Raw genomic sequence first — 15,742 nt, forward strand, 5'->3', positions numbered from 1 at the left:
CGCCTACACGGTATGCCAGACAAAATTGTCAGTGACTGGGGTCCCCAGTTTGCGTCTCGGTTCTGGAGAGAGCTTTGTCGTCTTCTCAGCATTGAGTTGAATCTCTCTTTTGCATATCACCCCGAGACGAATGGGTTAATAGAGAGGGCCAACCAGACCTTGGTCACACATCTGCGACATTTTGTCTCTGCCAGGCAGGATGACAGGGCATCCTTGCTATCGTGGGTGGAGTTTGCGCTGAACAACGCCGCAGCTGACTCCACTGGACAGACCCCATACCTCCTTAACTATGGTCAGCATCCGCGGGTACCTGTGCCTATGCCCGTGTCTTCCGCCGACTCCAGGGTGACAAACTGGGCTGTGGAGGCACGGGACATTTGGGACTGCACTCAGGATGCCATTCGGGCCTCCATGGAGTGAATGAGGTCCTCCGCCAATGCACATCAGTGGCCCACTCAAACCTTTGCTCCTGGCGACTTAGTGTGTCTCTCCACCCATAACATCAGGCTGCAAGTTGAGTCCACGAAGTTTGCACCTCGCTACATGAGTCCTTTCAAGGTCCTCGAACAGGTTAACCCTGTGGTCTACCGTTTGGCCCTTCCGCCACGCCTGGGTATCACCTACACCTTTCATGTGTCCCTCTTGAAGCCCATATACATGTCCCGGTTTTCCGAGTCATCTGCTGGGACATCAGGTTCATCTACGGATGATTATGAGGTGAACACTATATTGGGGTGCAAGGTGGTACGTGGCAAAATATTTTATTTGGTGGGCTGGAAGGGTTATGGTCCTGGGAGCCTGCTGAGCACATTCGGGCTCCACAGCTCAATGCTGCCTTCGAGCGCAGCAAGGCCCAGGGGAGGGGGGGCAATGTTGGGGGTTGAGTTCCTGCCTCTGCACAGGGGGAATCTCGGGCCATTTCCGCTGTGGTCTCCCATTCTTCTCCTGTCGCAGTGGAGCCTGCTCAGTGGAGACGTCAGTCCCAGCGTCTCGCTCAGTCTGACTCTGTGCAAAGGGTTACTGCTGCCTTTCCAGCTTCTGCCATTGTAGCCAGTACTGGGCAGCGGTGAGCAGACATCTTTGGGACTAAGTCCGACTTTTCCTCTTCTGAGCATGCCCAGGGTAAGATCTTTCGTTGGAGATCAAGGGTCACATGCTTAGATACTGCAGCAAACCCCATTGGTCCTCTAGGAAGGTCCTGAAGGTACTCAACTTCTGTGACAGCCTTCCATTGGTCCTTCTGGGAAGGTCCTGTACTTGCTGCAGCTATAAAAGGTGCACATGGCCACACGGCCTTGCGCTAGTATCAATACATGTCATGAGTTTTGCTCCAATGTGGTCATTCATGTGTGTATTCAGGGCCTCAGCTGAAATAAGCCACTAGAATACCGGCACCTCCAATGAGGAGATTGTGTGTATGCATTCAGGGCCCCGGCTGAAATAAGCCACTAGAATACCGGCTCCTCCGGTGAGGAGATTGTATGATTGCCTCTTTGACTGCATGACCACAAACTGCTATCTGCTCAGCAGTTGCTGTGTACTCCTGTGAACTAAACAGGACACAGTGCTTTCTTTATAGGCGACTCTGTGAAGTAACAGTGTTCGCCTCTACCGCCATATAGTGCCGCCATTTGCCAGCATCAGGTTCTCTCCTGCACGGTGGACCCCGGGCTGCAAATGCACCAAATATCATCTTACTATTTACTAAATGCAAAAACTGACCTCCAGGTCATTATGAGTTTATAGACACCAAACATGTGGCTCAGTGGATAGCACTGCAGCCTTGCAGCGCTGGGGTCCTGGGTTCGAATCCCACCCAGGACAACATCTGCAAAGAGTTTGTATGTTCTCTCCGTGTTTGCGTGGGTTTCCTCCGGGCACTCCGGTTTCCTCCCACATTCCAAAGACATACTGATAGGGATTCTAGATTGTGAGCCCCATTGGGGACAGCGATGATAATGTGTGCAAATTGTAAAGCGCTGCGGAATATGTTAGCGCTATATAAAAATAAAAGATTATATATAAAAAATAAAAGATTATTATAGGTTCTTTTTGTCTAAGTGGTGAAGAAAGCTTTGTTAAAAAAAATTGTGCCATTTTCCAATACCCATAGCTTCTCCATTTTTTCTGATCTCGGGTTGGGTGAGGGCTTATTTTTTGCATGCCAAGCTGACATTTTTAATGATACCATTTTGGTGCAGATATGATCTTTTGATCGTCCGTTATTGTATTTTAATTCAATGTCACTGCGACCAAAAAAACGTAATTCTGGCGTTTTGACTTTTTTTTTCGCTACGCCATTTAGTAATCAGGTTCATCCTTTTTTTTATTGATAGATCGGGTGAATCTGAATTCGGCGATACCAAATATGTGCATGTTTTAGTTATTTTTTATTATTTTATTTTGAATAGGGCAAAGGAGGGGTGATATGAACTTTTTTTTAACATTTTTTTTACTTTTGGCATGCTTCAATACTTCAATAGTCTCCATGGGAGACTAGAAGCTGCCATAACCCGATCACCTCACTGCTGGAGCCCACATCAAAGGGAGGGAGTCCGACATCGGCGTACATTTACTGGAAAGGGGTTAATAACTGCAAGACACATATATTTAGACTTGTTAGCCAAAATTAACAATATTCACTATTTTGGCACACCAAACTACTATTTAACAAAAATGCAAACTATCAATCTGTGGTAGGTTGAAAATATACATGCATTGCATGTTCATCTAAAGGTGGCTGATCGTCTGCCACTTTGTGCAAGTCCACTGTGTTATTTAACATTTTTAAAACCACCTTCCTGATCTGGCCATCTAGTCTTGCCATTGATGGTCAGATAGCTTGGATGAATGATTCAACGTATGCTTGATCAGCCACATTGCAGGCAAAGGTCGTTTTATGTGTTTTAAGCTGACCATGCAAATTTGATAAATGGTCAAAATCAGCAATTTTACCATGACTAACTTACCATCCAAAATTTATAAAAGTCTCCCAACTCCTACTTGATGGTAGACATCAGAGGAGATTAGAATTGGGCAGTTGGATTCTAACTGCACAATTCATTTGGTTTAGAGTAGGAGTGCACAACCTTTGGCCCGAGCCCACATATGGCCCGCAATGCCAATCTGTGTGGCCCCCAACCATGTGGACAGAAACATGCTTGTCTGACATGTTAACTATATGTGAATGGCCACACACAGAAGAGTAGTGGTAACAGCTGAGGAGCAAGAACTGGCAAGTACTAATGGAGCCTCATACATCAGGAGAATGAGGTCTCTTTAAAGGGACTCTGTCACCTGAATTTGGCGGGACTGGTTTTGGGTCATATGGGCGGAGTTTTCGGGTGTTTGATTCACCCTTTCCTTACCCGCTGGCTGCATGCTGGCTGCAATATTGGATTGAAGTTCACTCTCTGTCCTCCATAGTACACGCCTGCGCATACATGTTAGGGGTTGAGTTCCCGCCTCTGCACAGGGGGAATCTCGAGCCATCTCTGCTGCAGTCTTCCATTCTTCTCCAGCCGCAGTGGAGCCTGCTCAGCGGAGACGTCTGTCCCAGCATCTGGCTCAGGCAGATACTCTGCGTCTGGCTACTGCTGTTCTTCCAGGCTCTGCCATTATAGCTAGTACTGGTCAGCGGCGAGGACTCGCTTCTGGGACTAAGTCCTGTTTTCTCCCTTCTGAGCATGCCCAAAGGGAGACCTCTCATTGGAGGTCAGGGGTCACACACTCAGGTCCTGAAGCAACTCCCATTGTTCCTCTTGGAAGGTCCTGAAGTTGCTGCAACTATAAAAGGTTTGCATGGCCGCACGGCCATGCGCTAGTATCAATCTTTGTCATGTGCTTTGCACCAGTGTGGTCATGTATGCCTGTGGTCAAGGCCCTTCTGAAATAAGCCACTAGAATACTGGCACCTCCGGTAAGGAGTTTGTTTGCATGTATTCAGGGCCCAGCTGAAATAACCACTAGAATACCGACACCTCCGGTGAGGAATTGTTTGTGTGTTTCTCTGACTGCATGACCACTGACTACTATCTGCTCAGCAGTTAGCTGTGCACTCCTGTGAGCTTAACAGGACACAGTGCTTTTCTATCACGGCGACTCTGTGAAGTAACAGAGGTTGCTTATTCCACCATATAGTGCCATTTGCTAGCAGCAGGTTCTCCTCCTGCACAGTGGACCCTGGGTGCGAACGCACCAATAGTAACATCTATATTTACGCGGTGCATTCCGCCAGCCCTAACACATACATATATATTTATTTTTATTTATTTTATTCACTTATATAACGCCATTGATTCCACATCGCTTTACAGACATCATTGTCATTGTCCCCATTGGGGCTCAGAATCTACATCCCCTAACGTAATATCTACAGTAATGGAAATAATTATTTCATCCCTTGCTAATTTTGTAAGTTTGCACAAAGACAAAGACATGAACAGTCTATAATTTTAAGGGTAGCCTTATTTTAACATTGAGAGATTTTGCATATAATTAATAAGGCTGCAGTACAGTGTAGCTTCAAAAAAATTGGAGTAGCACAGAAGATGTGTGTGGGCATCAAGCGGCGGTGCTAGAGCAAGTGACAGTGGCAGCAACCACACAGTATAAAATAGGACAGAACAGGAGATACAGAGGGGGAAATAAGTAACAACTGACAAAGACACGAACAGTCAATAGTTTTAAGAGTAGGTTAATTTTAACATTTACATATAGAATATCAAAAATAAAATCCAGAAAATCACATTGTATAAATTATATAAATTTATTTGCATTTTGCAGTGAGAAATAAGTATTTCATCCCTTTGGCAAACAAGACTTAATACTTGATGGCAAAACCCTTATTGGCAAGCCCAGTAGTCAGACATTTTTGTAGTTGATGATGAGGTTTGTGCACATGTCGGAGGAATTTTGTTCCACTCCTCTTTGCAGATCATCTCTAAATCATTAAGATTTTCAGGCTGTCGCTTGGCAACTCGGAGCTTCAACTCCCTTCATAAGATTTCTATGGGATTAAGGTCTGGAGACTGGCTAGGCCACTCCATGACCTTAATGTGTTTCTTTTTAAGCCACTCCTTTGTTGCCTTGGCTGTATGTTTTGGGTCATTGTCTTGCTTGAAGACCCAGCTATGACCCATTTTAAATGTCCTGGCAGAGGGAAGGAGATTGTCACTCAGGATTTTATGGTACATGGCTCCATCCATTCTTCCATTTATGCGGTGAAGTAGTCCTGTGCCCTTAGCAGAGAAACCCCAGAACATAATGTTTTCACCTCCATGTTTGACAGTGGGGACTGTGTTCTTTGGGTCATAGGCAGCATTTCTCTTCCTACAAACATGACGAGTTGAGCTAATGCTAAAGAGCTCAATTTTTGTCTCATGTGACCACAACATTTTCTTCCAATCACTCACAGAAGCATCCAGGTGTTCGTTGGAAAACTTCAGATGGGCCTGTACATGTGCCTTTTTGAGCAGGGGGACATTGCAGACAATGCAGGATTTTAAACCTTTACGGCATAATGGTTTTCTTGATAACTGTGGTCCCAGCTGCCTTGAGATCATTAACAAGCTCCCACCGTGTACTTTTAGGCTGATCTCTCACCTTCCTCATGATCAAGGATACCCCATGAGGTGAGATTTCGCATGGTGCTCTAGATCGATGTCAATTGACAGTCATTTTGTATTTCTTCCATTTTCTTTCTTACTATTGTTCCAATAGTAGTCTCCTTGTGACCCAACGTCTTACTTATGGTATTGTAGCCCATTCCTGCTTTGTGCAGGTATATGATCTTGTCCCTGACATTCTTATAAAGCTATATAATCAAAGAAAAAAGGTACATCTGCACCACTGCTTTTAGTTAGACCCTTATAACACTCCTATGATGCACCATTCTGCCGTATACAGCCTGTATAGCAAAAAATCACGCCGGGGTGCTGCTTGTGCGACAGTTCATGTAAAATACCAAAAAAGTAGAAAAAAGATGAAGCGCACTCACCGGTGATGATTCGTCAGTAGTGTTGAGCATTCCGATACCGCAAGTATCGGGTATCGGCCGATACTTGCGGTATCGGAATTCCGATACCGAGATCCGATATTTTTGTGATATCGGGTATCGGTATCGAATTAATAGGGATGTGTAAAATAAAGAATTAAAATAAAAAATATTGATATGCTCACCTCTCCGGCGGCCCCTGGACTTCACGCTGCTAACCGGGAGGCTTCTTTGTTTAAAAAGCGCGCCTTTTGGACCTGTGAATGACGTCCCGGCTTCTGATTGGTCGCGTGCCGCCCATGTGACCGGCACGCGACCAATCAGAGGCCGCGACGTCATTCGCAGGTCCTCAATTCCTAGCATTAGCAGTTTTGTGAATGAGAATGACGTCGCGGCTTCTGATTGGCCGCGTGCCGGTCACATGGGCAGCATGCGGCCAATCAGAAGCCGCGACGTCATTCTCATTCACAAAACTGCTAATGCTAGGAATTGAGGACCTGCGAATGACGTCGCGGCCTCTGATTGGTCGCGTGCCGGTCACATGGGCGGCACGCGACCAATCAGAAGCCAGGACGTCATTCACAGGTCCGAAAGGCGCGCTTTTTAAACAAAGAAGCCTCCCGGTTAGCAGCGTGAAGTCCAGGGGCCGCCGGAGAGGTGAGCATATCAATATTTTTTATTTTAATTCTTTATTTTACACATCCCTATGGTTCCCAGGGTCTGAAGGAGAGTTTCCTCTCCTTCAGACCCTGGGAACCATGAGAATACCTTCCGATACTTGATGTCCCATTGACTTGTATTGGTATCGGATATCGGTATCGGCGATATCCGATATTTTTCGGGTATCGGCCGATACTATCCGATACCGATACTTTCAAGTATCGGACGGTATCGCTCAACACTATTCATCAGATTTATTCAGACATAAATACTGTGGTGCAGGGAGGGTTGTGAACACACATGGACAACGGCCGTTTCGTGCTTAACGCAATTAAACTGGTCCACAACCCTCCCTGCAGCACAGTATTTATGTCTGAATAAATCTGACGAATAGTGTTGAGCGATCTTCATCTTTTTTCTACTTTTTTGGTCCTTATAAAGCTCTTTGGCCTTGCCCATGTTGTAGGGGTTAGAGTCTGACTGATTAATTGAGTCTGTGGACAGGAATCTTTTATAAAGGTGACTATGTAAGACAGCTGTCTTTAATGCAGGTAACAAGTTGATTAGGAGCATCTAACTAGTCTGTATGAACTTTTAAAGGTTGGAAGGGGATCAAATACTTATTTCTCACTGCAAAATGCAAATAAATTTATATAATCTATACAATGTGATTTTCTGGATTTTATTTTTGATATTCTATATGTAAATGTTAAAATTAACCTACTCTTAAGACTATTGACTGTTCATGTCTTTGTCTGTTGGCAAATTTACAAAATCATCAAGAGATCAAATACTTATTTCCTTCACTGTTTGTATTGGGGGTTAAGGAGAGCTAACAATCAACTGAGTGAGCTTTTGATAAACAATGACCATCCATTACCATAAACTTACATGCATTTCCCAGGAAACTATTTGCCAGTGTGATGCGAGTCACTATAGTAAATATTAATCCCAGAAGTGGAGAGGACTACAATAAAAGATAACTAAAATATATACTACTTACAGAATAAGTAAAGGGAGGTCAAACAAGCAAAAGGAACGTCAAACAATCCGAGGTCAGATCCAGGAAATGACGCAGTACAACAAGGGGAAGTCAGAGATGAAATTCAATTCACGAGCCAAGGTCAGGAAAACCAGAAAGGCAAGACAGTTTACAGGTAGCAGAAACAAGATAAGTCAGGTCACAAGCAAAGAGTCTAAGTCCAGGAAGGGAATAAAGTCAGGCTGGGCCAGGCACAGAGCGATCAGTCTTACACAGGCAGCAGCAAGTGTATGATTGACACTGGATGGAGGAGCTAGCATACTTAAGTAGAAGACTAATCAAGGAAAGTGAACACAGATGATTGCAGCACAGACCCAGCACAACCAAATCAGACTGACAGCCCCTACACAAAGTAACATATCAAACAGGAACAGAGTGGAGATCATGACAGCCAGTCAATATGACTGATCTCAGTGTGACCGAATCCTCAGGCATTTTTCGCTGATCTCCTCAGCCGTTTAGTATATTTCTCTACCAACGACTAAGGACTATACACATAGCTATCACTTTATACAAAACAGACCAAAAGTTTGGATGCACCTTCTCATATAAAGATTTTTCTGTATTTTCATGACTATGAAAATTGTAAATTCACACTGAAGGCATCAAAACTATGAATTAACACATGTGGAATTATATACTTAACAAAAAAGTGTGAAACAACTGAAAATATGTCTTATATTCTAGGTTCTTCAAACTAGCCACCTTTTGCTTTGATGACTGCTTTGCACACTCTTGGCATTCTCTTGATTAGCTTCAAGAGATAGATCTTACCGCCAATCACAGCTGCTGGTGTTTCTCATTCGGTACGGACCCCGAACTTTACTTTGGGTTTGCCAATCACTATTACTAATGTATGTACCACTGACATCTCTCTAGTTATATTATTTTGTACGTGACTATAGTTCTCGAGGTTATTTTGCACAATCATTATAATAATAAAACAACTTTCTTCTATTGTTCCATTTATAATTGTATTATATAATTAACAAATGCACACTAATTATTTACTTTTATCAAATAATTTTCTATTCATTTCTCTAACCTTTGTCACCAAGTTCATCTCCATGATTTCAAGGACTACTTCAAAAAAGAACAATGGAACTAGAAACCATGTCCTCTATTAATAAGTACACAGACAAGGAAACTGCGCTGGTCTCAATGATTCCTGAGAAGCCCTTTGTTTATTTCTTTTTAAGCTTTATCTCCTTGCATTAGAACTGTCCTATCTCTCCTTTGGGATTCTGACTTAATCAGTTTTTACTTTATTGTGTATTTTCCTTGGTAATAAAAGTAATTTTACATTGACTTGGGTTTAGAGATACAAATGCAAGTAACATGTTGAAAGAAATACACTTTAGAAATGAAAAAGATCTGGATATATTAAGTAATATACAAAGGAAAAGTATATGGATAAATAACAAATAAAACAAAGACAAAACTCAGTTAGTGGTTTAGTGTATTTCAGACTTATTAATATATATGTTATTCTTCGGGTATTTTATATTTCCAGATGTCTATTAAACTACTTAAATAAACACTAAATTCAAAAAATGTGCAAAAACAAAAAGAAAAAACAATTTGTAAGCAATCATTTTTTCTCTTAACTTTATTCCTTGCTTGCCTATTATCTTATATTACAATAAAACTGTCACATTATAAATATATTGTAGGATAGCCAGCTAGGACAGGTTAAATCCTAGAACTACAGGTAATAATTAGGTGCACAAGAATAGCTATGTCTAGAGCCAAGCCCTGTTCACTGGGGGCAGTCAGCTGGAGGAGCTGAGCAGAGTGGATTGTGTTGGAGCTGCAGGGTCAAGCCAGAATTTCTTTGAAAGGAGACTGCAAAGGCCATGCACACCAAACTGCAAGTATCAACGGATGCTATGGAAAATAGTCATTTTGTGTGACCGAAAAGCGCCCACTGAACCTGGACAGGACCTGAATTGCCATCTGGGTGAGACCTATGTTACTGTATTGCCTTCATTGGAAAAGGACTGAATTTTTTTTTATTACGTACAGGATGTGCTGTTTAAAAACTGTTTACAAATATCGGGTACCTGTGTGAACTCCAGTGACTACTTGAGAGAGTACATTCTTACAATATATATACAGTACAGACCAAAAGTTTGGACACACCTTCTCATTTAAAGATTTTTCTGTATTTTCATGACTATGAAAATTGTACATTCACACTGAAGGCATCAAAACTATGAATTAACACATGTGGAATTATATATTTAACCAAAAAGTGTGAAACAACTGAAATTATGTCTCATATATTCTAGATTCTTCAAAGTAGCCACCTTTTGCTTTGATGACTGCTTTGCACACTCTTGGCATTCTCTTGATGAGCTTCAAGAGGTAGTCACCGGAAATGGTTTTCACTTCACAGGTGTGCCCTGTCAGGTTTAATAAGTGGGATTTCTTGCCTTACAAATGGGGTTGGGACCATCAGTTGTGTTGTGCAGAAGTCTGGTGGATACACAGCTGATAGTCCTACTGAATAGACTGTTAGAATTTGTATTATGGCAAGAAAAAAGCAGCTAAGTAAAGAAAAATGAGTGGCCATCATTGTTAGGGCTAGCGGAACGCACCGAGTAAATAGAGATGTTTATTGATATTGGTGCATTCGCAGCCCGGGGTCCACCGTGCAGGAGTACCTGCTGCTAGCAAACGGCGGAGCTATATGGTGGTATAGACTAACTCAGTTAATTCACTGAGTAGCCATGAAAGGAAAGCACTGTGCCCTGTTAGACTCCACAGAGGCACAGGCTAACTGCCCAAACAGAGAGCAGTCAGTGGTCACACAAACACACAAAACTCCTCGCCGGAGGAGCCAGCATTCTAGGGGCTTATTTCAGCCGGGTCCCTGAACACGCATACATGTGACCACACTGGCGCAAAGCACATAACATAAGACAATACTAGCGCATGGCCGTGCGGTCATGCGCAGTTTATATAGTTGCAGCACAGGAAGCTGCTACTGAAGTTTTTGCCCTTTCAGGACCTTCCAGAAGGACCAATGGAAAGTGCTGCAGTACCTGAGCATGTTTTGCCCTTTCAGGACCTTCCAGAAGGACCAATGGAATGTACTGCAGCACCTGAGCATGTGAGCGAACATGTGGCCCTCGACCTCCAATGGGAGACCCTGCCCTGGGCATGCTCAGTGTGAGTAAACAAGGACTTAGTCCCAGAGAGGCTCGCCCGCCGCAGATCAGTGCAGGGTACCATAGGAAAGCCAGAAAAGGCAGTAGTGACCCTATGCACTGAATCAGCCCCAGCGAGACGCTGGGAGCGACGTCTCCGCTGAGCAGAGCCCACTGCGGCCGATACCGAATGGGAGACTGCAGCAGACACGGATCGAGATTCCCCCTGTGCAGCAGAGGAAACTCGACTCCTAACAATCATTACTTTAAAAACTTTGAAAGTGTCCCCAAGAGCAGTGGCAAAAACCATCAAGCGCTATAAAGAAACTGGCTCACATGAGGACCACCCCAGGAAAGGAAAACCAAGAGTCACCTCTGCTTCTGAGGATAAGTTTATCCGAGTCACCAGCCTCAGAAATCGCAGGTCAACAGCAGCTCAGATTAGAGACCAGGTCAATGCCACACAAAGTTCTAGCAGCAGACACATCTCTACAAACACTGTTAAGAGGAGACTTTGTGCAGCAGGCCTTCATGGTAAAATAGCTGCTATGAAAGCACTGCAAAGGACAGGCAACAAGCAGAAGAGACTTGTTTGGGCTAAAGAACACAAGGAATGGACATTAGACTAGTGGAAATCTGTGCTTTGGTCTGATAAATCCAAATTTGAGATCTTTGGTTCCAACCACTGTGTCTTTGTGTGATGCAGAAAAGGTGAAAGGATGGACTCTGCATGCCTGGTTCCCATCATGAAGCCTGGAGGAGGAGGTGTGATGGTGTGGGGGTGCTTTGCTGGTGACACTGTTGGGGATTTATTCAAAATTGAAGGCATACTGAACCAGCATGGCTACCACAACATCTTGCAGCGGCATGCTATTCCATCCGGTTTGTGTTTAGTTGGACCATCATTTATTTTTCAACAGGACAATGACCCCAAACACACCTCCAGGCTGTGTAAGGGCTATTTGACCAAGAAGGAGAGTGATGAGGTGCTATGCCAGATGACCTGGCCTCCACAGTCACCAGACCTGAATCCAATTGAGATGGTTTGGCGTGACCTGGATGGCAGAGTGAAGGCAAAAGGGCCAACAAGTGCTAAGCATCTCTGGGAACTAAAAAAAAATACAGAAAAATCTTTAAATGAGAAGGTGTGTCCAAACTTTTGCTCTGTACTGCATATATATATATATACATATATATATAATACAAATATATATTAAAAATTGTCTGCGTGTGTCTCAGAAATTAATATCTTCATTGCTTCAGTGTACTGTGTGGATAGAAGACAACTTACTACAGCAGAAACCTAACTATTTGCCAGGTTACCAGATTTGTTGCCCAGATTATGGGTGTTAGGCTTCTCCTGGACACCAGTGACCAACTGAAGATGGAATTGATAGCAAGAGCTTAAACCCTGTGTTTTCTGCATAGTTTTCACAAGACTATCTGTTTTACGATTATGTAGAAATGGTTGCAAATCAACATTGAGGAGAACTAGATTTTTATTATGTAAACATTTATTTCTAGGTTAAGTGTTCCTTTAAAGAAAATATGTCACCTTCATTTTTTTTATTCCACAGTGGTTGTCTGAGATTTGCAGAAACAGCATCACTTTGGGCCTGTTAATTTAATTTCTAATAGCTTCATTAGGAGCAAGAGATTTTGTGCTTTTGGAGACCTCTAGGCTATAAATGTTTGATCAGTGAAATCCTAACCCAGCATTGATCAACAAACCTAACTGGTTGTGGTGCTAACTTATAAGCCACTTCCAATTCATTCAAATAGCCATACATGTGAATGTGCCTAGTACTGCAGCTCATCTGCAGAAATCGTGAATTATTTGACTATGAGGAAAGAAGAGTTGAGCAAAAAGATTTGCAGGACCCTAGTTCAATGGCCCTGTTGGTGGACCACGACTGACCAACCGGGGCACTGCTCACAGTGCTACGTGTGGCATCCCTGGTGCTTGTTCTGATAATTTGGCTCTGCATCATCTTTACATTGAGGCACAAGTCACACATGTTGTCACAGGGGCCCTCTAATCAGAAAAGGCATCAGGGATGCCACAGGTAATAAAAGGATCTCAGTGCTCTGTTCTGGTGGCCATGGACTATTAAGGTGGCCACTTGACATGGATAATGCAAATTATTTTTGCTGAGTTCTAAGAGCAAATATTGGTAAGGCTTCATTCTTAATTTAGTGCTTGATCAGTATTTATATATAATTTCAAGTCAAAATCATGAATGATTTAAAAAATAAGTGAATACATTCTTCTATTAGATTATTTTGTACTTACTTGATCCAGTCTAAGTTTTACCTAAAAAAAGAATACTGATCTATTTACTCTTATTGTCTCTCAACGGAAACTATTTGAATTCCTATATACAAGACCTTTATATATTTCCATATTTATTTGTGAGCAACTCATCAAATGTTTCCATGTATTAGTGCAAGCTTAGAATTTAATAGCTTAGGATTTCAACCAAATACAGCAGACGAGCATTAGAATCATCAGCCAGTGCCAGCTGTCTCATGCAGCTCAAGGCAATCAAGTAACAAGCACCTTAGGAATTTTTAACCAAAAGATCCATGAAATGACTTGGAAAAAATAATTATATCACAAATATTTCAAATTCCAACTCAAAGTTTTGTACCTTACAAAATTCATTATTGTATCATCTCAGTATTACTTTTAGTGACAGATGTATTTATAGGGGCCAATATAAATTGTGACTTTCTATATTAAGACAATAAGCAGTGTAAATCTTTAATATATAAAAATATTATTTTTTTAAGACAGTAATGTAATGTGTACAGAGCATGTGGGGCAGTGACCATGAGCTATATGACTCTCTGGACTGTAGCAGTACAGCCTCTGGTGGTTCTCTCTTTGAAGTTAACTTTCTAGTGAAAAATACCCCTTTAAATATGAAATTGGGGTTGTAAAATTCTTACTGTATTCCACACACTACATTTTTTAGGAATGCAAATTTTGAGCATGAATAAAAATATTATTTCTAATGTAACGCACCTATGATTTGATCTTTTTATATATATTTAAAAATAGTGCCTAAAAGAAAGAGAGATTTTAAGTTTTCCCACAGCAAACAAAGCCTCCAAAACACTAATCAATGTGAATATAAAAAAGTTGTAGCTGGTGAAATGCAAGTGCTAAAGTATATTTAAAAAAAAATCCTTAAGGGAGATGAGTGTATTCTTTTTCATGCAACCTCTACCTATTAATATTTGTATTGTAACACATGTCAGTGATTATTCTTGTATGCAAAAAAATAGTCCGAGTTTTTACCATGAGAGTTTGAACAGAATTTCATAATTGTTTCTGATATGGGAAAAAAGGTTTCTTAAGTTTTTCCTATCAAGCAGTCCATGTAAATCACACATAGAACAATAAAGATAATAATACTAACTTTATAAAATAGGAGCTAGAAAGGACACAAAAGTAAAAAGTACCTGTTATGTATGGTCCAGCCATGACTATAATGAATGAGTAGGGGTATGCAAATAAGGGAGCATGAAACGTTCTTCAGCCTGTAGCTGTATAAGTAAAGATAATAGATACAAAGAGGTACTGTGTGCTTCTCTGCTCTGGCCGTGAGCGCCGGGCAGCCGGAAAGCAGAGCGCTGACGTCACCGCTCTGCTTTCCGGCCGCTGTGCTCACAGCCAGTACAGAGAAGCACAGCGCCGGGGACAGACAGCGGTAGGTAAGTATGTAGTGGTTGTTTTTTTTACTTTAACGATGGTAACCAGGGTAAACATCGGGTTACTAAGTAACCCGATGTTTACCCTGGTTACCAGCATCGTTGGTCGCTGGAGAGCTGTCTGTGTGACAGCTCTCCAGCGACCAAACAGCGACGCTGCAGCGATCCGGATCGTTGTCGGTATCGCTGCAGCGTCGCTAAGTGTGACGGTACCTTAACATATTCTGCAGCGCTTTACAGGTTGCACACATTATCATCGCTGTCCCCGTTGGGGTTCACAATCTAAATTCCCTATCAGTATGTCTTTTTTGCAATGTGCGAGGAAACCGGAGTACCCGGAGGAAACCCACACAAGCACGGAGAGAACATACAAACTCTTTGCAGATGTTGTCCTTAGTGGGGTTTGAACCCAGGACTCCAGCGCTTCAAGGCTGCTGTGCTATCCACTGCGCTAAGTACGAGTGTTTCCCATGAAAAACAGATACCATTCGTTTGAAAAAAAAAAAGATGTCTGAATGAGTTCTGATCCTTCACCTAAAGTAATAATAAAGGTTGACATATTACTTAAGCTGTGGATAGGTGATAAATGTTTGATTACAGGGGCTATGACTGCTGGAATGATCATTAGAATTCACGTCCCAAAGTCCCCAGTGTGAATGGAGCAGTAGTGTGCATATCCAGTTACTACTCAATTCATTGCCTATAGAAGTTGTGTTTGCTCACGTTCTCTCCTGCTCCATTAACAAGGTGGCTTTGGGCCTTCTATTTTTGGGATTGTGGGTGTTGCAGCAGCTGGTCTCCCAAGCAGTCATACATTTATAATCAATCCTGTGGATAAAGATAATCCATTAAAATGGTTATTTTGCATCTATTAGAAACTACAGGCTCAAAAAGGCTACCACGGACAGACTTTGCACAAGCCAATCCATCTGACAGATTCCAAATAAACCCCAACTTTCACCTTTTAATCCCTGTACAGAGATCTGGTCTTACAATGGGGTTCAGTAGTTTGCTTCCACTGAAGGGCTGCCATCTGGAAAAGCCAATCAGAGGCAGGAAGGGTTGCCAAGCAGGGTCAAGGCCAAGACTTCATGTCAGGAACAGAATTGTGAAACAAGAATATAGTCCAAATTCACGCTGAGGTTAGAAAACAGAAGAAATCAGGAAAACACCACA

This window comes from Ranitomeya imitator, chromosome 6, assembly GCF_032444005.1.
Source record: "Ranitomeya imitator isolate aRanImi1 chromosome 6, aRanImi1.pri, whole genome shotgun sequence".
NCBI classification, from domain to species: domain Eukaryota; kingdom Metazoa; phylum Chordata; class Amphibia; order Anura; family Dendrobatidae; genus Ranitomeya; species Ranitomeya imitator.